At 39.8% G+C, this 23,676-nt stretch overlaps 1 long non-coding RNA gene and 1 pseudogene across 1 annotated transcript; one reads left to right on the forward strand and one right to left on the reverse strand.

Moving 5' to 3' along the window:
• Positions 1-8,655: 8,655 nt before the first annotated feature.
• LOC120222919 lies at positions 8,656-13,062 on the reverse strand. Its single transcript, XR_005526142.1, has 2 exons — positions 12,934-13,062; positions 8,656-8,973 (listed from the first exon to the last, which is right to left on the reverse strand). It is a non-coding gene; the product is annotated as an uncharacterized LOC120222919 (long non-coding RNA).
• Positions 13,063-21,687: 8,625 nt separating this feature from the next.
• On the forward strand, positions 21,688-22,079 carry LOC120222917 (annotated as a pseudogene).
• Positions 22,080-23,676: the final 1,597 nt, after the last annotated feature.

Genomic DNA, 23,676 nt, shown 5'->3' on the forward strand with positions numbered 1-23,676 from the left:
GACAGTTACTAAACACTTGTCATGTCCACAGCAAATGTTCAATAGACTCCATTTCTGGCCACCCATTAGCTGGTGTTCAGGGCAATAGGCTAGTTTCCTTATGAATGAAGATACGATGTTCTTGCCAAATAAGAGCCAGACAATACATCTCTCAAGTAATATGCAGTCAATAATATTTAAGTGATTCTCATGGAATTATGTGCCATTACTACTAATAAGCTTTTATTGGGTGATGATTGTGTGCTGGGCATGAAGCCAGATGCTGAGGACACACAGAACCACGAAAAAGCCTTTACAATAGGGTTAAGCTCTAGTTGGAAAGACAGGATATAGTTATCAAGAGATAAATAAAAAAAAATGGCAGCGTAAGGTCAGTACAAAGTAAGTGGCACAGATAGCCATGCTCTAGCAATTCTAAAGGAGCAAGAGCTTATCCTGGGTTTGGGCAGTTAAAAAATGTTTTCCTACATAAAAAATTAGAATTCAGGCAAAGTCTTAAACTGAAGCAGAACTTTAAATAGGAAAAAGAGGAGAGAAGGCATTTTAATGGTCAAAGGATTAGAAATGTTTATGGCATCATTGGGAAATGAGCTGGCTAGTTTAGCTGGATCAGGGTGTCATAACCCCTCACCAGCAGTGATTCCCCAATTTCACAAAATATGTATTTTTAAATGCAATTTGAATTTAGGCTCACTGAAAAATTCCATATTTCCTCAGGCAGGGCACTGTCTCCTACATCTACATAGTTAACCAGTGTAAAGGAGCAGTTCCCTAGTGTGCTATATTAAACTTCTCTGCAACTATTTTTTCATTTGTCAGTACATCCAATCAGATGAATGTTGAGGAAAGTTGGAAGAGAGACTTAATTCAGCCACAGGACTACTTTAGAATTTTTCTTGAAAAAGGACTACAAAAGTAAAAAAAAGAGGAGAGGAAAATTAATAGAATATATATTTCTTTTGCCCATGCTACTCTGTACCTAATCAGAAAAGTAGAACATTTAGAAGTAAAAGGAAGTATAGCGACTATTTGTATATCCCTCTTCACAATGAAGAGACAGTGATGTATTCATGAAGGAATAAGAGTGTATAGTAATTATGGGCAAAATCAGGACCAGAACTCCAGACTGGAAGTCTGATCTCCTGACTATCTGGATACCAGGCTAGTGGGGAGAACTTGAAGGGTGAAGATTGGCCACAGAAACCAGAAGGAAGTCAATGGGCAGGTGATTGTGGGGTGGCCTCTGGTTTTAAAAGAGAAGTTGAGGGAGTAGGGCATTCTGAAAGAGTGAACAAGCCATGATATTGAAGCCAGAAAAAAACAGCACTAAGATCAGAATCTTTGCGAAGTGGGACTCTGTGAATCAGAGGTCCCTTGATGTGACCTAGGGATTTGAGACTAGAGTAGAGGTATATGGCATCCCCTATGAATTCTAATTCAACCTGTGAAATGAATCATACCTTTGGTGATCAGAAATGGACCTCAAGGAGTATTTCCTTGAATATCAAAGACTCTAATATATTTTTTGATACTTTATTTAAAGTTCCTATTTTTCTTGTCAACTGATTCTATAGTTATTGCTCTTAGGAGCTCTTACCAATAGAATATAGGAAGATTCCAGCAGGCAAGATGCAATGGTAGATCAAATGAAAACATGATTGATATAATACTCATTGAGATTCATCTTGATAATCAGTAAATCAATGTTATTGTAATGGTTATTTTTAGTTGGTAGATGACTTCTGAAAACTTTATTTTACTTTCTGGTTTAATTGTAACATTTAAAAAACTTTTTTTCTTCAGGTCTATCTCTCCAAAGAATATTTCTCCCTTCACAGAAAATCTGAATGCTCAACTCAGCAAACCTGACATATGAATAATATTGGTGTCGAGATCTGTCTTATTAAATATTTTATAAATGGTAATGATGAGAGAGTGGGAGCAGAGTGCCATTTGCAAGCCTGAAGATAAAAAGTCATGTTGTAGATAATTGAATTCTATGCAGATGGAGATAAATCCCAATGAGATATATAAAGGTAAAGAAGCAAAATAGTTTTAATGTGGAGAAAATGTTAAGAATATTAATTAAGGGACAAATAAAATTAAAGTTTAAAATTTATAAGTTATGATTTACAAGGTCAGTTTGATTGATTAATGTCTTGTGAGAATATTATTTAAAGTGAATTGAAGACTACTGGTTGTAATCATACAAGTTGACAGCCAAGAAGGCCAAACACAGGTATATTAAGGATAGTGAACATAAATGCTGTCAATCCCTTGTACACAATATGTTACCGCCTCACCTGAATTGCTTCCTGTACTTCTTGTCATTGTACCTCCAGAAAAAGAGAGTCAATTTGGAAAAGCCTTGCAATCTTACTAATCATTGTTTCCCCAAAGTTCTTGGAACGTAACAGGTTTTCAAAAATTATTTTGTAAAATGAACCATTAGGAGACCTGATATGATAAATTAGAACAATGGGACGGTGTAAGCAAAGGTGTAGTTGCCGATTGGAAAAGATCAGTCTGAGAGTTAGAGGCTGAAGAACGTTTAGAATAAAACCAACAAAATGAATGGGGCGCCTGGGTGGCTTAGTCGGTTAAGCGTCCGACTTTCGCTTAGGTCATGATGTCGCGGTTCGTGGGTTCGAGCCCCGCGTCGGGCTCTGTGCTGACTGCCAGCTCCGAGCCTGGAGCCTGTTTCAGTCTGTGACTCCCTCTCTCTCTGACCCTCCCCTGCTCATGCTATCTCTCTCTCTCTCTCCTAGAAATAAATAAAAAACATTAAAAAAAAAAAAAACCAACAAAATGGATGGAATCCCTCCCACTCGATAAAAAATTCAGAATATAATAAATATGAGGCATCCTGTGACATTTAAGAGATAAATATAAGTCAAATAAAAAGGGATTTGCAAAGCACACACTAAATGTACATATCTCATTACTTCACAAGGTACATATGTTGAAAATGTATATGAGCTTTTTAAAAGGGTTTAACGTAATATAAAAATATATATTCAAGGAAACAGGAATGTTTAAGTGTCCTAAATTCTTGAGATTGATACAATCAGGAAGAAACTATGCTCCAACCCCCTCAAGGCATAAATTATGTATAGTGTGAAAAACACTAAATTTGGAATCAGAATAGCTTACTCAATTTCATTCTGCTACCTACTAACTCCATGACCTTGCACAAGTCACAATTCCTCTAAATCTCATTTTGTCATCTGCAAAATGGGGTTAGTAAGAACTTCCTTGTGAAACTGTTGAATAATAAATACAATAATGTAGCTGAATGTACATTAAGGACAAATGGATATATCGCATACGAGGTCTGAAATAATTCCTTGGTATCACTAAGATATAGAACATTAGGATGACCCAAAGTGATACTGATGGTTTGAGAATTCAATATCCAAAGTTTCCATTTATCAAATTTCCAATTGACATTTTGCTGGGAATATACTAATTTCATGACCATAGTTATCTCTGCCATGGGTACTTAGTACAAACACCTATCTTTTATTCTTAGAATGCAGGGCTTGATGGCAAGGGAGGTGCAGAAAGGAGGGGATTCTAATGGCCTTTTATGAATTTATTTTTGAAAGTTTATTTATTTCTTTTGAGAGAAAGGGAGAGGCAAAGGGAGAATCTCACGCACGCTGTGCACTGCCAACTCAGGGCCCAATGTGGGGTTCGAACCCACCCACCAAATCATGAGATCATGACCCAAAATCAAGAGTCAGAGGTTTAACCAACTGAGACACCCAGGCGCCCCCTGACTGCGTTTTAAAAAATATCTGAGGAGATTACAAGTTTTAAAACCTGGCAACTTTCACCATTTCCCTGGAATGAGCAGATATAAGAGAAGGTATAAATATTACTGAAATAGGGGCACTTGGGTGACTCAGTCGATTAAGCCTCTAATTCTTGATTTCCACTCAGGTCATGATCCTGTGGTTCATGGGTTCGACCTTTGCATTAGGTTCTGCACTGACAGCGTGGAGCCTGCTTCAGATCCTGTGTTTCCCTCTGCCCCTCCCTTGTGCATGCTCTCTCAAAAATAAATAAACATTACAAGAAAAAAAGGTTACTGAATAAGGAGTTCATTTTCAGAGCTAAGGTAGATCTACTAGGATCTCAGTGCCTGAGTGGCAGCTCCTCAGAAATCCTGGCTTCTGGTAACACAGCAGTAGGTTTTTTCGCTTAAAGATTACATTAAAACTCTAATATTAAAGATTAAAAAGGAGTAGCCCAGATTTTAATGGAGTCAGGATTACTGGCCCCCCTGGAACCTCACTCAAACAGCCACAACAGTCTCTAGGAATCTGGCTCAGTAAAACACAAACAAACAAACAAACAAACAAACACTGACCTGCTGTAAATGACTCACTGGTTCCCAGAGAGAGCATGCAAACTGATTTCTGGTAATATCTCTTGTCTCCTCAAATATCTTTAGTGTACTGGTTCACAACCTTGGCTAAAAAAAGAATCACCTGGGAAGCTTTCAAAAGTCCTGAAGCTTCGGCTATATTCTAGAACAACTAAATTAGAATCTTTGGGGGTGGGATCCAAGCATTGGTATTTTTAAGGCTCCCCAGATGATTCCAATGGTGGCTAAGGCTGAAAACCACAACTATAACAGCTTTCCATTCCCAGCTGAATCAAATCCATTCTCTTTAGCTTGGCACTGAACTCCTGCCACACCTTAGGCCCCATTTATGTTTTCAGGCTTATTTACGGTACTCACAATGTACTAGACTTATCAGTCTGTTATGTTCTTGCATGGTTTACCTGCTGATAAGATCCCTGTGCTTACTTCCACTTATCTTACCTTTGCTTATTCAAATTACATTCATCTTTCAATACCCAGTTCCAATAGCAGTTTTTCCATGAAGCATTCCTTGATCCTCCAGTGTAGTGTTTTTAAGATTTATTTATTTTTGAGAAAGAACGCAAGCAGAGAAGGGACAGAGAGAAAGGGGGACAGAAGATCCAAAGTGGGCTGTATGCTGACAGCAGCAAGCTCAATGTGGGGCTCAAATTCATGAAATGTGAGGTCATGACCTGAGCCAAAGTCAGATACTCAACTGACTGAGTCAACCAGGTTCCCCTCCAGTGTGGTGTTTTTAGAACATGCCCACAAATTGTTTGACTTTTCTCCCACAAAAGGTAGAGTGTAATTCCTTTCCCGTTAAATGAGGGCTAGCCCTAGTGAATTGATTTCAACAAACAATTGGTAGAGTGACTTTTAAGTAAGGCTGGATTAGAAAAAGCCATATAGCTTCCAGCCGCTGCTGTTTTTCAACACTCAGCCCAAGATAGAGAGACCAGATAGAGGGACCACAAAAAGAGTGAGATGCCTGAGAAGCTTAACTATCCCAGGAGACCAACTTTTTGAGTCTAGGCAGCATCAACTGCTAGACATGCAAACAAATGAACCTTCAGATGATTCCAACCTGTAAGTGTCAAGCCATCCAATTGAGGTCATGAAGTAGAGACGATTTATCCCTGCCGTGCTGTCTCATACTTCCCAAACCACAGAATAATAAATGGGTATTTAACAACACTAAGTCTGCGGATAACTTGTTACACAGCCATAATAATGAAAACTCACTTCTCTATCTCATTTTATCTCTGTGTCACATATTGTACCTAACATATTCTCTTACTATTTTTATTACTAAACTTGTTGTGTCTCCCATTCTAGAGTGCTAAGTATTTGATGGTGGAACTCCTAGTTTATTGATTTTTGTGTCTTCCACTATGCCTTGTCTTAAAATGTGTTCAAAATTGGCAACTTTCAGCACAAACAGGAACTAGCCTTCCTAAGGAATGTTTCTGCTTTTGCTTGGTTCCAAACTCCTGACTCTAATTGCCATTTATCTTCACCTTATTTAATGAAATTAAAGACCTCATATTCCATTGACAATACAAAGACAACAAAATGTTGAGAATAACTGAATGTACAAGAATGAATGATAGCAACCTGTGGAATGTAACTAATAAAATACAATAATATATATGAATATAATATAAATACAAACAATATGCATTATGGGTCTCATGCTAACCTTTCTAATCTTCACTCCAGGGAACTGACAGATTCTTAGCTGTGTGGCTAAGGGGAATGTTTCTGACCTTGACTGGTCTGTATCCTCTCCTTTTCTTGAGCTGGTTATGTATTCCATGAAAGGTGTTTATGTCCCACATCATGTGTGCTGGAATGTTGGTTCCTTTTAAGGATTTTTGTCAAATGTAAAGAGTTGTCTATTGTAAAAGGCAGCATGGCATGGTAGGAAAAGCCTGGACATACTGGGTTGAAATCCTGGCTTGAAGTTGCAGTTGGCTGATTTGCCTTCAGAAAACACCTTCACATTGATGATACTCAGTCTCCTTAACCGAAAGTGTGTGTGTGTGGGGGATATTACATTACAGGATTGTCAAAAATAAGTGAAATTAAATACTAACAGTGAATAGTGATTGGCACATAGTTGACATTCAAAATCATTAGGTATCTTACCAATGTCCTTACATTTTCAAGGCAAATTTACTTAGGTTTAGAATTTTTGAAATCTTTATGTATAAGGAAGTTCACTTTTCTCCAACAGACTCCACCAAATGGTGGCTGGAGCTGTGACTTGAGAAAGTCTTTGGTCTCTTTTGTCTCTGTCTCTCTATTTCTCTCTTTTGAGCAACTTCTTTCTCTTTCTCCCTTTTTGGTCTGCCAGACCCATGCTAACCTAAACTAAGAGTGTTATTTTAGTCTCTGATATGTTGCCATAAAGAAAGAAGTTTTGAGGTCGGATATAATCGAAAAAGTGCTATCCTACTGAGCAGATGTCTTTGAGTCCATAATATTTCCTATGTTATAATTTTAAGCATTCCCCTGGCTGTAGTTTTCAGAGCAGAGATTAGCTATATAACAATTTTTATTACTTCTATGAATAGATTTCAAATCAATTTTTTTTTTAAAGTACAGGCCCAAGAGATCAGTACCAGCTCTCTCTCCAGCCCTTTTTCTTCATTTAGAGTTACCACATCTGTTTGTTATCCTTCCCTCCCATCCATTAGCTCACCAAGTCTGGTTGATCGTACCAGTGAAATACCTCTCAAATCTTCCCATTCTTCTTAGCCCTGCTACCACTAACATAATTAAGTCTATATAAGTGCATCTCAAACTTTAATATGTATTGGAATCACTGAGTGAACTTGTTAAAATGCAGGTTCTCACTCAGTCTTGGTGTGCACCAGGATTCTGCATTTATAACAAGCTCCTGGGTGATGTAGAGGATGCTGTTGGTCCAGGACCACATTTTGAGTTACTAAGATCTATATTACAGCAACACTTCATTCCTGGGCTCCCTGCCTCAGTCTTGCCTGTGTCAATCTTGATGTTTAGACCAACTTGAGAAATTTTAAATATAGGTCTGATCAGATCTATTTCGTACCCCTACTCTCAGCCCCATCTTTTCAATGATCTCCCATAACTGTCAAGATGAAGTCCAAACTTCTTCACATGATTTAAAATACTTCTTAAGGGGCATCTGCATAGCTCAGTAGGTTGAGCATCCAACTCTTAATTTCAGTCATAAGATCAAGCCCCACATTGGACTCTGTTCTAGGTGTGCACCCTGCTTGGGATCCTCTCTTTCCCTCTCTCAAAATTAATGTATAAATAAACACTTTAAAAAATTTAATCCCTCTTTGCTTCTACAGCATTATTTCTCTCTCCTCCTTCATTCAACATATATTTGATAGATGCTACTATGACACAGTTCCTGGCCATAGATGAGAGCTTGCAATGCCTTTGGCACATCCTTCTTGCTTCTAAAACTTTATTGCTGCTCCCTCTGCTTTGAACATAATAATACCTCCCTCTTCCTCTGCCTCCAGCTTCCCTGGTTAGAGCCTCTTCATCATTCAGGACCAAACTTGGACTCATCTCTTCTGGAAGACTTCCCCTTCCCCCATTACGTGTTCCTCCTATATGGAAATCTATTTGTAACATCTGGTTTGCACAGTGCTGGGACAGAATAGGAACCCAGAAATGAGTTGAATGAATAAATAGCACTTATGTTGCTGTATTTTAATGGACTGTTTATTTGACTATTTCCCCATAGTAAATTTTTTGAGGGCAGGAACCATTATTCATCTTTTATCTCTAGTGGTGCCAAGGCAACTCAGTAAATATCTGTTGAACACATTAATGCATGAACGCATAAAAGAATAAAAGGTGATCCAAGATCTCCAAATCACAGATATAAGCAAAGTTATGAATGGATTAAAATGTTATAGCCGAAGGAAATAATAAATGCCAGAGCTCAGATATGGGCTGGAGACAAGCAGGAAAGATCAATGTTCAGGTTTCTAGTGTTCTGAAGGAATAAAAGTGCTATGGGTGAAATTCCTGTACAATCAGGTTTTACAGAAGTTGAATGCAAGTGTAATTGTATAGAAAAAAAAAAAATGAAAAACACCAAACACTCCGGAAAAAAACAAAGAGAAGTTCACCCCAAACCAGTTTTCACAGCTACCAGATGTTCTGCTAAACTCTTAAAAATTCTCCAGTTTTCAGTAGTAACTACCTAGTAGAGTGGCTAAGCAAATGTGTTATCAATTAGGGAGTATTTCAAAGGGAGGACCAAAGAGAGATAATTTGAGCACATCTTTTACTGAGCCACGATTATACCCATATGTTCACAAGAAGAATCGCCATAGAAGACAGTGAACATTTTGTACTTTTCTCTCACTCTTGACCTCTCGTGTCTTGAGAATTTTCATGAGCAGGATTCTACATTGGAGAGATTATTTTCCAGTGAACGCATGCCATGAAAACAAAAGAGAGCTGTCCCTGCCCTCCTGGTGGTTTAAATTAACAACAGACATGGCAAACCAAACAAACAAGCAGAGCCATAGTGCTGGGATAGTGACTTAGCATCAGATGGGGCCTCAGGAATCCTTCCTGAAATCCTGGAAACAAAACAAAACAGCTCTTAAAATTAAAAAAAAAAAAAAAAAAAGAAACCAACACACAAAAATCCAAACTAACCAACCAATCAAACAAGAAACCCAAAGGTTGTTAAAAAAAAAAAAATCCTCACGTTATCAAAGAAGAGACAGGTTCATTTGAAGTCTGAGGAAGCTATCTGGAAGCAGTGTGTTTCCATCTCCTCTCCTTTTTCCTCTGCCTTCCCTCCTTAGCCTTCCTGTCCTCTTGGCCTTCGGTCCCCCTGTCTCCCTGCCCGTCCAGTCTAATTCTTACTAATGCCTCCCATGCCTGGGAGTGTGGATAAAGGCAAGTTACATCCTGCTTGAAGGGTGGGGTAGGTGAGAGGCAGATCCAAGAGCTGGAGCTGAAGGCTGACGGGAACAGGAGTTCCAGCCTGATCCCGACAGCCAGCGAGGTGGCATTCTTGCCCTCCTCAGCTCACATTCAGGGCCCCTGGTACTTGAAAGAGAAACTGGTTCAGTTTTGACAGAGATCACACAGGGAAGAGAAGGTGGGAAGATCTAGGAGGATCCTATCCCACGAATTACCAAAGGACCATCTTGGCCATCTGTGTGAGCAGATTGGAAAAGTCTAGCCCCGCCATCTCTCGGTTATCCACTGAACTTCTTCTGTTTTTATGCATTTATATTTTTACATGTCCTATAAACGTTGTGTCACTTTTAGCACCTTAAGTGCATTAAATCTTTAATTTCAATGGTGAAAAATATTAGATGAATTCTGAATTTTAAAAATCATATTTTCACCTAAATAAAGACCAAAATGGCAATGCCACGTCGTTGTGCTGCAGTACATCTCTGAGAGTAACTTTTGTTTACTGCAGGTTGGCAGGTCATCCATCATGATGGAGAGAGTTCATAGATTCTCTATTCTCTCTGAACTCAGTCACAGCATAGTCAAACAAGGGTAGTAAAATGATTTCTGGGAAAATATAAATATAAATAAGACTACTGCAGAATCTTCATATTATAGAATACCATAAAGAGGGCTGTTTCATTTCCAATTTCCTATATAACCAGGGACTGTTAGTATAAGGACTGTTCCTTGGAAAACTTTTTTTTCTTTCCTTATAGCATTTTTATAGAATAGAGGTAATAGTTTAATCCATGGAATAAACCAAACTCTGAAGACAGAATATTTATTTATTTTTAGTTTTTTAATGTTTATTTGTTTTTGAGGGAGAGACAGAGTGTGAGTGGGGAAGGGCAGAGAGAGGGAGACACAGAATCCACAGCAGGCTCTGGGCTCTGAGCTGTCAGTCCAGAGCCTGATGCGGGGCTCAAACCCATGAACCATGAGATCAGAACCTGAGCTGAAGTCAAATGCCTAACTGACTGAGCCACCTGGCACCCCAAATGAAGACAGAGTATTTAGAGGGAGAAGGCAAAGAGGTGCCAAGACTATAACCATGGGGAATGCACTGGAGTGGGTTCTGACAAGGAAAAAGTGAACACAGCTAATAGGAGTGGTCAGGGAGGTAGGAAAGGACTGGAAACTGTGTAAATCAGGGAGAAGAGTTTTAAGAAAGGTGAACATAATGGCCTCTAATTCTGAATTTTCAAAATATTAATCCTTGAAATTACCTCGTAAAATTCACTGCTTGGAATTCAAGGATTGTTTACACAAGAGTGACTCTCCAAGATTTAAAACATGTTTTAAGTCTCGGCTTTTATTTTTAAAGCTGTCATAGTTAAATAGAAATAAAGGAAACAGGGCAAATGGTTTAATTAATGGGAGTTTCCCTCTTGTTAATACAACTCAGCTGTGGCATGTAACCCAGTCCTCCTTGTCAAGGTTTTTGTTAAATCATCAGCCACTTTCTCCTTGAAATTTCTTTGAATCTCCTCCAAATAAAGGAGCTCCTCAGAGCCGCCTGCGCCCCGTGTCTAGAGAGCAGACCCGAGGACCCCTCAGCTGGCTGCACAGGCCAGGGGAGAGCAACAGCAAGCAAAAAGAACCAGGGGTGCCACGCCTTTGCCTTTTGGATCAGGTCCCTTTTCTTTACCCGCAATCACTCTCCCTTGAGACTCTGGTGCTTACTGATGGGTTTTTGCCCTACTACCTTATGTCAAGAAAGGTTTTTCTAAAGCTTTGCTTTTGGTCAATTTTATTTTTAAATCTCTGTTTCTTTGTGAGCAACTAATTTAATCAGCTTCATGTCCTTGATTCGGTCAATCCTGAGAAAAGTTCACTGAAACAACCTCGGTGACTGGTTAGAAAAGGAAAGGAAAAGAAAGCAAAGAAAAGTGCCCACCTTTGTAACTAAATGGATTGTCATCTTTCTATTGACAATACAGGTAGAAGAGACATACTAGTTATAATCTATCATCGGTGGGCTCAGGATTTATCTGCACCCCACCCCCATTGACGTCACCCCAGCCGTGTTCAGCAAATTGATCACTGTTGGGTTTTTTTCAGTGTTTATTTTTGAGAGAGAGAGAGTCAGAAGGCAAGCAGGGGAGGGAAGGGGCAGAGAGAGAATCTGAAACAGGTTACAGGCTCTGAGGTGTCAGCACGGAGCCCGACGCGGGGCTCGAACCTGTGACCCATGAGATCACAACCTAAGCCAAAGTCAGATGCTTAACTGACTAAGCCACCCAGGCACCTGATCTTGTTTGATTCTCGATCCCAAAGTCGTTTGCAGCAATTGTCATACTGCTATTGCTACTGCTACTGCCACTGAGGCATTGCTTTATTTTTCTCTCAGTGAAGCTCAGGTATTAGATTAGGTAGAAGTGAAGAATTTATCCTAATGGCTTATTATCTCTGCAGGCAACATTAACATGAACACAATTCTGCTAGCTATGCAACATCGCTCAATCACTGAGTAACTCGTTTACATGTATTGATATAAGTAAATCTCTGTACACATTTAGGTTCCATTATCACCATCAAGGGAATTAGCTAAGCTTTTATCACAGCATGTGCTGACCAGTGTTGAAGCTACTTGTGATATGGGATTATATTTTTTAAATTTTGGACATGTAAAACAATAAGCTTTTAATTTTTTCATTTCAGATTCACTCATTTCGTATATAATCACTCCAAAGGAGCAAAGTCTGTATTTCGTCTCATGGAACCTTCGAACACCACACATCTATTTACGTGTGACAGCTCCTGCAATTATTAAAACCAGAAGCCATCCAGGATCCTCATGGAGATAAGTCTTTATTGATAGCTAAATTTTCCAGTTAGATGAAGCTTTATTATTTTAAGCAAAGAACTTTATCTTAGTTGGAAGCTTTGGAAAATAAGATTCATATTCCGTTTTCCTAAATATGATAATTTAGGAACAACATTATAACTGGTAAAATCCTGGTGACATACTTGGGATCACCTGCCCCTGTACTAACTGGCCCTAGACTGACGTGTTTTCATATTACTAAACATGATTAGCACTGTTTTTCTGTATTTTATTTGTTATCATCAGCAATTTTCTCCCTTTTCTATTTTGCTACCTCAAATCAATCATGAGTTTGGAAATCAGTTTATAAATCTTAATAGAATTGTATATATTAAATGTAAATAGATATTGTGTGAAAAAGCTGATTTTTTAATCTTTTTAATGTTTATTTTTGAGACAGAGAGAGAGACAGAGCGTGAGTAGGGGAGAGGCAGAGAGAGAGGGAGATACGGAATCCAAAGTGGGCTCCAGGCCCTGAGCTGTCAGCACAGAGCCCAACGTGGGGCTCAAACTTATGAACCATGAGGTCATGACCTAAGCTGAAGTGGAAGGCTTAACCAACTCTGCCACCTAGGTGCCCCAAGAAGCTGATTTTTTAAATAAACATGGCACGTCTTTCCTTTTATTTAGTTCTATTCCTTTTTTTTCTTTTTCAAGTTTATTTAAATTCCAGTTTGTTAACATAATAGTATAATATTAGTTTCACGTGTACAATTTAATACTTACATTCAATACTTACATTCAATGCTTGGGAAAACTGATTTCTTAAAAAAAAAAATACATAAGCTTCACTGCAGTGGAGAATTCAGGCTGGTTGCTCAGAGGCCTTTTTGCTTTCCTGTGCCCTTTTCAGGTGTTTTCAGCTTGCTTCCCTGGTGATGGTGGGGAGACAGAGGAGTGACTTTGAGGATAAACAGAATCTGAATAAATCAGTTATCATTGAAGGCAGAACTCTAAGGATCTGATATATGACATTCCATGGAATGTTTCAGAGTCTCAAATGCCACTAAGAAGCACTGACATAGAATATGGTGGCCCAGATATGAGGGATGGGACAGAATTAACAGATATTAAAGAAAAACACTCCAGTTTTATGTAAGTTTAGTTACTACTATGCTACAGTGGCTCAATGATTGTCACATCTATGATATCCTATAGTATTTAGATGCTCCCTGGTAACTGTATGTCTGAAGGAGACAGAGACAGAAGAGATAAGTCAGAGACAAAATCATGCTGTCAGTGAAAATTAGAAAACATACATTCTCAACAGAGGTGAAAACTGGCTTTCAGGAGGAGAAAATCCTATTTTTATGTATAAAGCACAGATAAGCATATGCAGCAGATAAACATACACGGCATATCTGCGGTATTAAAGTTTCATAGGGAGTGGTATTAGAAAAAAATAGACTACTTGGCTGGAGTGACAATATGAAGAAAAAAGGTTGAGAAACACTGCTCTAAGACTTGAAATCTAAGACCAGCAACTATGAATGAAGGAGGAAGGACAGGTGTTGGCAGGTGCAGGGGGTTTACAGCACCACTGTTCGTATGTCAACAGGTGGCCCTGTCTGCCTCTCTAGCTCCTTTCCCTCATTCACCTGCGCCACACATTTTACCCCAATGGAACCATTGTATTTCTCCAAGGTGGCATTCTATTTCTTGATGCTGAGCCTTTGCACATGCTGGTCCTTTGGCCTGGGATTCTCTTTTCCCTCTTTCTTACCTCCTATCTCATCCTTCAACATACAACTCAACCATCACCTTGTCCAGGAAGGTTTCCAGATATGTGCAAAACAACAACAAAACTGACTATAGAAATATAGAAAGCAAGATAAACTGACAGCAAGGATGTTGTGCCATTGAAGGATGCTGACTCCGAGCAGAGACCTGAGTGCAGTAAGAGAGAGTGCCATATGACTATTTGTAGGAAATGTGTTCCGTAGAAACAAATACCCTGAAGTCAAAGCAGGTCGTTGGACTCCTGGAAGGTCTCTGTAGCTGAAACCAGCAATAGAGAAGGGAAGTCACAGGAAATTAGGTGGGAGAGGTAATGAGAAGTCATATTATATGGGGCATGGTAGTGTTAGGGCTTTGAATTTTCTACCAGGTATGGTGGAAAATTACTAAATCATTAATAGCAGGATGTAGATGAGTTGACTGATGGATTTAAGGCCTGGCCGTTGATTGCTGTGTGAAGAATTCATGGTTGCAGAATGAGCAAAGCAAGAAGTGCAGGTAGAAGGCTAGTAGGAGAGTACAGGAAAAATAGCAGTTGCTTGGACTAGTGTGTTAGCGACTAAGTAGGTGAGAAATTGCCTAGAGTCCTGTGCCCCTTCCATTTTTCTGAACACATGGAAAATTCCTACCCACACTGCAAACCTCAGGCCATGCACCTAAACGTCTGGAAACCTTCCCCAGCCAGGCCAGCTTGATGGGCGTCTCCCCCATCAGGACCCTCACAGTTCTTTGTATATTCTTCCAATTCCAATTCATTGTAATACTTACTTATATGCCCATCTTTTGTACCACACTGCAAACTCTGATGGTTAATTTTGCGTGTCAACATGAGTGGGCCACAGAGTGCCCAGATACTAGGTTAAAAATTATTCCTGGGTGTGTCCGTGAGGGTTTTTCTGGATGAGATCCACATTTGAATCTGCAGACAAAGTAAAGCAGATCACCTTCTCCAGGGAAGGTGGTCCTCATCCAATTCATTGAAGGCCTGAATAAAATAAAGGGCTGAATAAGAAAGAGTCCTTTTTCTCTACCTGACTGTCTCCAAGCTGGGCCACTTGTCTTCTCTTGCCTTTTGCCTCAGCTTCAGACTGGAACTTCTACCGTTGGGTCTCTTGGGTCTCCAGCTTGCAGATGACTTACAGGTCTTACACTTCTCAGCTTCCGTCTCAGATTTTTTTTATAGCAAATCTCTCTATATCTAGAGTAAAATCTCTATCTATACCAATTTCTTACAGTAAATCTCTGTGAATCTAAATCTATATTTACATCTAGGTACTCTAGTGAGTCACCACTTAGGAGCTTTACTCCTTAACAGATTTCATTGGCACAGTTTTGGTGTGAGCATCCAGTTTTAAAGAAAATATGCTCAGACAGGAAGGCCAAGTCCATGTGCATGTGGCAAAGTTATACTTCTGTGGTTTCATGTTAGCCACCTTATAGTTACTAAGCAATTAGTGCCACTTAATGTATACTACCAAAACTAAAAATATTTACCCCAGACTGCAAAAAGTGTCTTAGCTTTAAAAAATGTCTGATGGCGGGGTGCCTGGGTTGCTCAGTTGGTTAAGTGTCAGACTTCGGCCCAGGTCATGATCCTGCGCTTCGTGGGTTTGAGCCCTGTGTCGAGCTCTGTGCTGACAGTCCAGAGTCTAGAGCCTGCTTCAGATTCTACGTCTCCCTCTCTTTCTGCCCCTCCCCTGTTTGTACTCTATCTCTCTGTCTCCCCAAAATAAATAAACATTAAAAAGACATTTAACAAAAGATAAAAAATGTCTGATGGAAAAAAAATAAATCTGTACCTCCATATCCTATTGGTTAGGTTTCTCTGGAGAGCCCAGACGAATACAAGCAGATTATTTAATCATCTTATGCTACCGACTAAATGTCTGTATCCTCCCCAAATTTGTACGTTAAATCCTAATCCCTAATGTGATCGTATTTGGAGGTAGGACCTCTGGGAGGTGATTAGGTCATGATCACGGAAGCCTCATGAATGGGATAAGTGAACTTTCAAAGGGAGCTCACAGAGCTCCTCACTCCTTCTGCTGCGTGAGGACACAGTGCCTACGAATCAGGAGGCAGTTTCTCACCAGACATCAAATCTGCTGGCACTGTGATCTTAAGAGCTCTCAGACTCCAGAACTGTCAGAAATAGATTTCTGTTGTTTATAACCTGCTCAGTTGATGGCCTTTTGTTATAGCAGTCCAAACGGACTAAGGTTATATTCGCATCTGAAAAGCCTAAGATAGTAGCCAACATCAAAAAGCTTTCACATTGTGCTTAAGTGTTTCATTTGATACAAGATGATGAGGTAGGTATTATTATTACCCCGTTTTCAAATATGGAAACTGAGGCACTGGAAGTTTAAGGGACTTGTCCAAACCCATAGCACTGGCTACAGAATGAGCTGGAAAGTGGCTGCAGTAGTCCTCAAACCCATCTCTCTAAACATAGGGATTTCACTTTTAGCCATTTTGCAACACTGCCATAATAAATGTTTTGTTCTTAAACCTTGGAGAGAATCCAAATTGGTTTGAGATTAAAATTAGATGGATAAAATGATCAGTAATTATGTAAACATCTTGTTCAGTCTCTAGTGACATATCTCAGAACTTCTATGCTACAGTTTTTCTGGTAAAAGAGGCACTGGTTTGGGCCAAACTTCTCTGAGATGGAGGATCACAGGAGTGCACTTCTAGGGTTTATCAGAAGCATGGCAGTTGAGTTTGTTAGACTAAGTGAGCCTTCACAATCCTTTGGGGCATATACACTGTTGATCATTTTTATCTAAAACTGTCATACCTTCATCTATCGCTGAAATGGCTGCAGACCTATTGTTAGTTTAATAAAAAAAAAAAAACATTCTGGCATGTTTTCCTAGTTATAGCAATACATCTGTACTCTTCTATTCATACAGGTATTCTCTGAAATGATCACTTGTGCTTTTAATAACTGACAAAATATGATCCATGCACAAAGCACTATGAGCTGTTGGTCACTGCCACCTCAAAGCATTTTTAGAACAAAGCCAAGTGTAAATGAATACACAAACAAGTAACCAACTAAACCCACAATCTTGGCTTAGCAATCATAATGTGCGAAGCTTAGCAATCACCAATGTGAAAACATTTTCCTGAGAGAGACACATGGGAAGAAGCTGATGATATGCTAAACAGGTAGCCTCTCTTTCTTCAGGCTGACAGAATGTAGTTAAAAGTATTTAGCAGAATTTCTGCCTTCACTCATTTCTCCTGAAAAAGACATGCGGGTTTTTTGGCTTCATCCCTTTGTTCTTTTCCTCTGCTGACACTGGGTGTTGCGCTGCTAGAGAAAACTAGGCAGAAGAGAGAGGTGCACTGCTTTTCTCTTTTGGCTTCCGCTGTGTTACATGGACAGCCTTGTTCTCATTGCCTCCTTTCTCCCACCCGCTCCTCACCTGTGATTTCAGAAAGCCTACTGTCTTTACGTAAATCTAATGGAACCTTAGTGAATTATTCCCAAACACCATGACAAACATTAAGAGTACAAAATATTAGCAGGGAGGCTGTGACTTTTAGGTCATAGTTTTTCTCAGAATCAGTGGTCTCATTTTTCCACTGTTTGTCATTCTTTCAGCACACACCAGTGAAGTCCCTGGCCCCAAAGAGAATGCTGTGTTTACAGATCGGAGGTAGAGGTTCACAGAGTTCTTCAGAAAGTGAAGGAAGGCTCCCTTACCAAGGCTATTGCACCACAGACATTTACAGTGTTCCTTGATGAGTGGGATCTTGTGGGATCTCATAACTTGTAACTTTTTTCTAACAATCAGGGTATTTTCTGGCTAGGGACACACAAAAGAAAGGGTAGGGGAGATAGGAGAAGGAATGGAATCTGAGCTGGAAATGTACCCACTCATGGGAGGGCTGGTCCTGGCTGATATTGGGAAGTTAGCAAAAGAATGGGCCCTCAGCTCTACTAGCCTCTCCTAAACGATGCCTTCCCTCATCCTCCCCATTTGAGAGATGTCTCTTTCCCATTCCTCAGGTTTTCTCCAGGTACCCCACAAAAGCCTCTTTATTGAGTCAATAGAAAATGTGACAATGTGGAATACTAGAAACAGTACTCAATATATATTCAGCTACATCCTGGTCCCAACATCACCATATACTACTACTGGTTTGATCTAGGGCAAATGGTTCAACTCTGATCCCCTGTTTCTTCATCTATGAAATGGGGGTCTCATCCCAGTTCACTTCACAAACCTATTTTTAGTTTCAGGTAAGGAAAGGCATGTAGGTATGTTCTACAAAACCTAAGTGCTGTGCAGATATAAGACACGATCAATTTCTACTTGATTATCTTTCACATGGTGCTTGGTGGATGCTCTGAGTGACTGCTAAATGAATACACTGTCTCATTTGACAAATGTTATCATTCTGAGAGATATTTACAATTCCACAGGGGTAAATCTGGCATAATTGGGAAGGGAAACTTAACCACTAAAGTCATTCTTTTTCAATCAAATTGAATAATCAAGTTGAATAATCAAGTTGCATTGTTAAAATCACTTATTAGGTACCAGGGGGCTGGTACACTGTTAATAACCTCAAACTGTAGACAGATCTGGTCATCCTAGCAGGGATGATGCTGTAGCCACTAATGGTTCCATTATCAAATAGTTTCGACCCTGGGTGAGTTGCATTATATATCAGAGAAGCTGGAAAGTAAAACAAAACAACAAATTACATTTCTAACATTGCCTTGAAACCATGAGAAGCATGTAACTTATCCGCTAATCAGCTGAACCCACAGTGAGGCTTGGACACAGTGCTGACTATATGAAGTATGCACAGGGGCACCTGGGGAGCTCAGTCAGTTGAGCATCTGGCTCTTGATTTTTGCTGAGGTCATGATCTCACAATCATGAGATCGAGCCCCACAGCTGGCTCCTAGCTGACAACATGGAGCCTCCTTGGGATTCTCTCCCTCTCCCTCTGCCTCTCCCCTGCTCTCTCTCTCTCAAAAATAAATAAATATTTTGAAAAATTAAAAAATAAAGTAATGCACATGTGCCTTGTGGCAAGCACAGTGGTGAAGGCATCTGGGGTTGGCAGAATTCCAGTATCCAATATCTTGATTTGCTTGACTGAGAAATCAACAGAGTCTATTTAGAAATGACTAAATTATTTCTTCTTCTATCAGGGATAATGGGAAATAAGAGTTAGACATTACAGCAATTAAGGACAAGTAAAATTACATGGTTGGCTCTTGAATAATGCATGGGTTAGGGGCATATAATGTTTGATTCCCCCAAAACTTTACTTAATATCCCACTATTGACCAGAAGTCTTACAGATAACATAAACAGTGAATCAACACATATTTTGGTATGTTATATGTATTATACACTGTATTTTGACAATAAAATAAGCTAAAGAAAATATTAATAAAATCACAAAAAAGACAATGCATTTACTAGACTGTAGTAATGGAAAAAATGTACGTATAAGGGGACCCACGTAGGTCAAACCTGTGCTGTTCAAGGGTCAACTGTATTTTTGTAAAAAAAAAAGCTATGACAATGAAAAATCCTACTCGCGACATCATCCATCTTGAAAATGGTTCCATATCAATGCATGCAGATTTATCACAATTTTTTATCTTGCTTTTAAGATATACTGTGTTTTTTTCCTACTGAGGCACCTCCATATCATTGAAAACTTGGAAAGAAGTGTTTTTAGTAGCTATGCAAGATTTCATTGTATGTGTACACCACGATTTATAGATCCACAGCTTCATTTTTACACATTTCTGTAACACATTTTTGCTATGCTAAAAACTGTGTGCTAAAAATTCTTTTGACATTTTGAATTATTTCCTATATCATATCCATAATCAAGTTTTATGTTAATACTTTTGATCATTTCCATATTCTATAAACTTAAATTAAAATTTTTTTATATCTTTATTTTGAGAGACAGAGAGCAATAGGGGAGGAGCAGAGAGAGAGGGAGACACAGAATCTGAAGCAGGCTTCAGGCTTTGAGCTGTCAGCACAGAGACCAATGTGGGGCTAGAACTCAGGGACTGTGAGATCATGACGTGAGCTGAAGTCAGATGCTCAATTGACTGAGCCACCCATGCATCACTATAAACTTAAATTTTAAAAAAGAAAAAGCTTTCCAAAGAATATCCCTTACACTAGCAGACCGCATTTATAAGAGGTCTAGAAATGAAGTATTCCTCTTTTATAGCATCTTACATATGGATCTCCTATAATTTTTTTATTTATATTTGTCCAGAAACCATTTTATTTGCCCTTTGTTGGACTCTGCTATACATGAGTTGACAGAAAAGAGAAAGCCTATAAGCTGTCTCCACACCTGCTGCCAGGAATCAGGAGTCTCGTCCCCATGTGCCTCCTGGGCTCATGGAGCCTGAGCTTTAGCTCCTGCTTCTGGGGCTGCCTCTTGCCCACCCATCCTTTCTCCACAACCCAACCTGTCCTCACCCTCACCCTCCCATGGAGGCTGGTGTCTCAGGAACATGTCATACCTGGAAGGCCAATGATGTCACAGGCCAGGGTGCCAAGTCATTGTGTGAACTTCTGGAGAAACACTGTACTGACAAAGCCATCGAAGTGGACAATGACCATCAAGCTCATTATCAACATTCTTCTGGAAGTGGTTGGGTCAGGTGGCCAAAACGCTGAACTTGCTGTCGTGAGGCGAGATCAAGCCCTCAAGTTTTAAAATTCTTGAGAAATGGAGAAATCCACTGTTGAAACTGAAACTGAAAATTAAGAAAATGAAAAGAGGAAACAAAAGAAAGCATGTGGTGAATAAAATCCTGCTTGTAGCAATCTGAAAATTCACAGCATAGATGATTTCAAAATGACCTGCTAGCATTTCCATTCCATTTAGCCATACTGTCCAAGTGCCCTACAATAGACTTTCATGGTTTTTAACTTAAAAAAATTAGAATTAGAGACTGGAGGGTGGGAGTGTTCTGCAGGGGAGGGAGGACAAAATAGGGGGAATGAGAGACAGGAGAGAAAATAATGACAGGAGGGTAAACTGGGAGGAAAGGACAAAAGGGGAGTAGTTAAGCCACATTTAGTACCCAGGTGTCCTCCTCAGACTTCTTGTTGTTGGGGTTTGTGTTTTAATTTTAAGGGTTATTCTCTTATTTCCTTCTGTTGCAAGGACTACAAGCTTTCTATGGAGAACAGACTGTAGAGTTTTTTTCAGATAAAGCATGTCTACTTCTTTCATCTTCTTTTGTTTCCCCGTGGCAGGTGCAGGGGTAGCGGTGCTGGTGGTGTTGATGTCAAGGCAGGGTCCACTTGGTAGGCAAGCATCTGATTGAGCAGAGAAGCACTCCAGCACACAGCTCTGCCCCACCATCGTGCAGAGGCTACCTGGCTCCCAGGGAAGATTTCAAATGTAGAGTTTATTGGAGGGACCTTCTTTCTTCTACCTTCCCACTTGGAGCTTTCCTCTGACTCTGTCTTCTCTCAAAGTTTCCATATTGATGACAAATGAATCTACAACTCTTGTCCTGACCTCTGTCCTGGCTTCAGTCACTCTCCCCTGCTGTCTAGATGTTATGTATCTTTAAAGTCCTGGGACTCTTTTCTATGTCTTTGCATGCCTGAGACAAATGCCACAAAACTAGGCAAGTTATGTCTGCTTACTCATAAATAAAAACTCTTTCTTGGCTCCATTATCATAGTAGCAGCTGCGGTGGCCATACCTCTTTGTGTGTGTCTTGGACATGGAGGTCTTTATCCACACCCAGGAGCTAAATACCCTTCAAGTGACCAGCCAGGACATGGTTGCCCAGATCTAGGCTCATGTAGCCTTGCTGGAGGGCATCGCTCCAGAAAATCAAGTTATACTCCCAGTAGGCACAGTGCTAGAGGATGAGGCTACCCTAGGTCAGTGTGGAGAGGAAGGTCTGAGTACCCTGGAAGTAGCTGGCACATGATTGGAGGTAAAGTCCATGTTCCCTGGCCCATGCTGGGAAAGTAAGAGGAAAAACTCCCAAGGTGGTGAAACAGGAGAAGAAGAAGAAAACAGGCAGAGCCAAGTGGCAGATGAAGTACAACTGGTGCTTGGTCAGTGCTGTGCCCACTTTTGCAAGAAGACCCCAATGCCAACTCTTAAGTCTGCTGTAATCCTGGCTTTCCCCGATAAAGTCACTTAGTCAAGTCAAAACAAAAACAAAAACATCTCAGAATTAGCATATCGAATTTGACCATTTTTCCCCAAACCTGGACTTCTTTCCAAATTTTCCCATTTTTCATAAATGCCAGGATTCTCACCTGAGGATCCAAGTCATCATTGTTCCTTTCTTACCATTTTTTGTATTCAGTTTGGAAGCAAATATTTTTGATTCTTCCTTTTTTGCCTCTTTTGCATCTATATCCCCCTTTATGCTCCCATCACCATCCTGGTTTGGACTTTTTACTACTTTTCATCAGTACTATTATGATAGTCTCTTGGTTTATTCCCCCAACCCACAAGCCTTCCTTAATCCATCTTGTATATTGCTGCCAGATTCCTTTTCTGAAGAGACTGCAAAACGGGAGTCTGAGACTGAGAGCCTATCCAAATTCAGATTTGTCTGAATTTGCCTGGTGATTGCATAAGGAACTCAAGATTTTAAAAGGGCATGGTCACAGAAAAGTAGAGAAATTCTCCACAGTTGTGGTAGGCAGCTTCTAATATGGCCCCAGTGATCTTTCCTCTGGGGTATTCATACTCTTGTGTAATTCTCTCCCCTTGAATGTGGGCTAGACCAGCTGACTTGCTTCTAACAAATAGAATCTAGTTAAAATGATAAAACAATGAGATGGCACTTCAGAGATTCGTTTACAAAAAACTATGACTCATCTTGCTGCCTCTCACTCACTCTCTCCCTCATGTGCTCTGAGAGAAGCCAGCTGCCATGCTGTGAGCTGCCCTATGACAGGCAAACATGACAAGGAACTAGTGTCTCAGCAAGAGACTGGAGCCCTGCCAATAGCTATGTTAGTGAGCGTTGATATGGGTCCTCCCCCAGGTGAATCTTGAGATGAGCCCACAACCCTTGCTGACATCTTTATTGAATCTTGATGAGGAACTCTGGGCCAATGGACCCAGCTAAGCCTCGATTCTTAACTGACAGAAACCATAAAATAATAAATGCTTACTGTTCTAAGCTGTTAAGTTTTGGGATACTTTATTAGTAGCAATAGACAACTAATACAACAGTTTAGTGTATATAAATCCAGATTGTTTTTTCCTCTCCCTCTATAACTTATGATCAGAATCAAGGGGATAATAGGCTATGATAATTTTTGGCAAAGCCCTGGTAAGAAATAGCTTGCTGCTTCATGGAGCAAGCAACAGAGTATAATATATGATGGGAGTAGCAAGGGAAATGGGAGGAGCTTATAATGGACATCAGAGGCACATCAAAATCAGGAGACATGACTATGACCTGGGTACTAAGCCACATTATCTACATTAGAAACGATAGGCGATGTCATGACAACAATGCAGAATATATGTAGCCATCATTAGAGTCCATCACAGGGCACTGGAGAGAACACAGGATAGGCAGAAAAAAAAAATTAGAATTACTCATGATATATCTTGGAGTCTTCTTAAGTGGTCTCAAGGGAGCTGGTACAAAAGCCAGAAAGCACCTTGTTTCTTTGTACTATTAGGCCCCAATTTATCTTCAACATAGGTGGGAAATCAGAAATATAGACCTAAT

Source organism: Hyaena hyaena, unplaced genomic scaffold (assembly GCF_003009895.1).
Source record: "Hyaena hyaena isolate Hyena2069 unplaced genomic scaffold, ASM300989v1 scaffold_927, whole genome shotgun sequence".
Classification (NCBI taxonomy): Eukaryota; Metazoa; Chordata; class Mammalia; order Carnivora; family Hyaenidae; genus Hyaena; species Hyaena hyaena.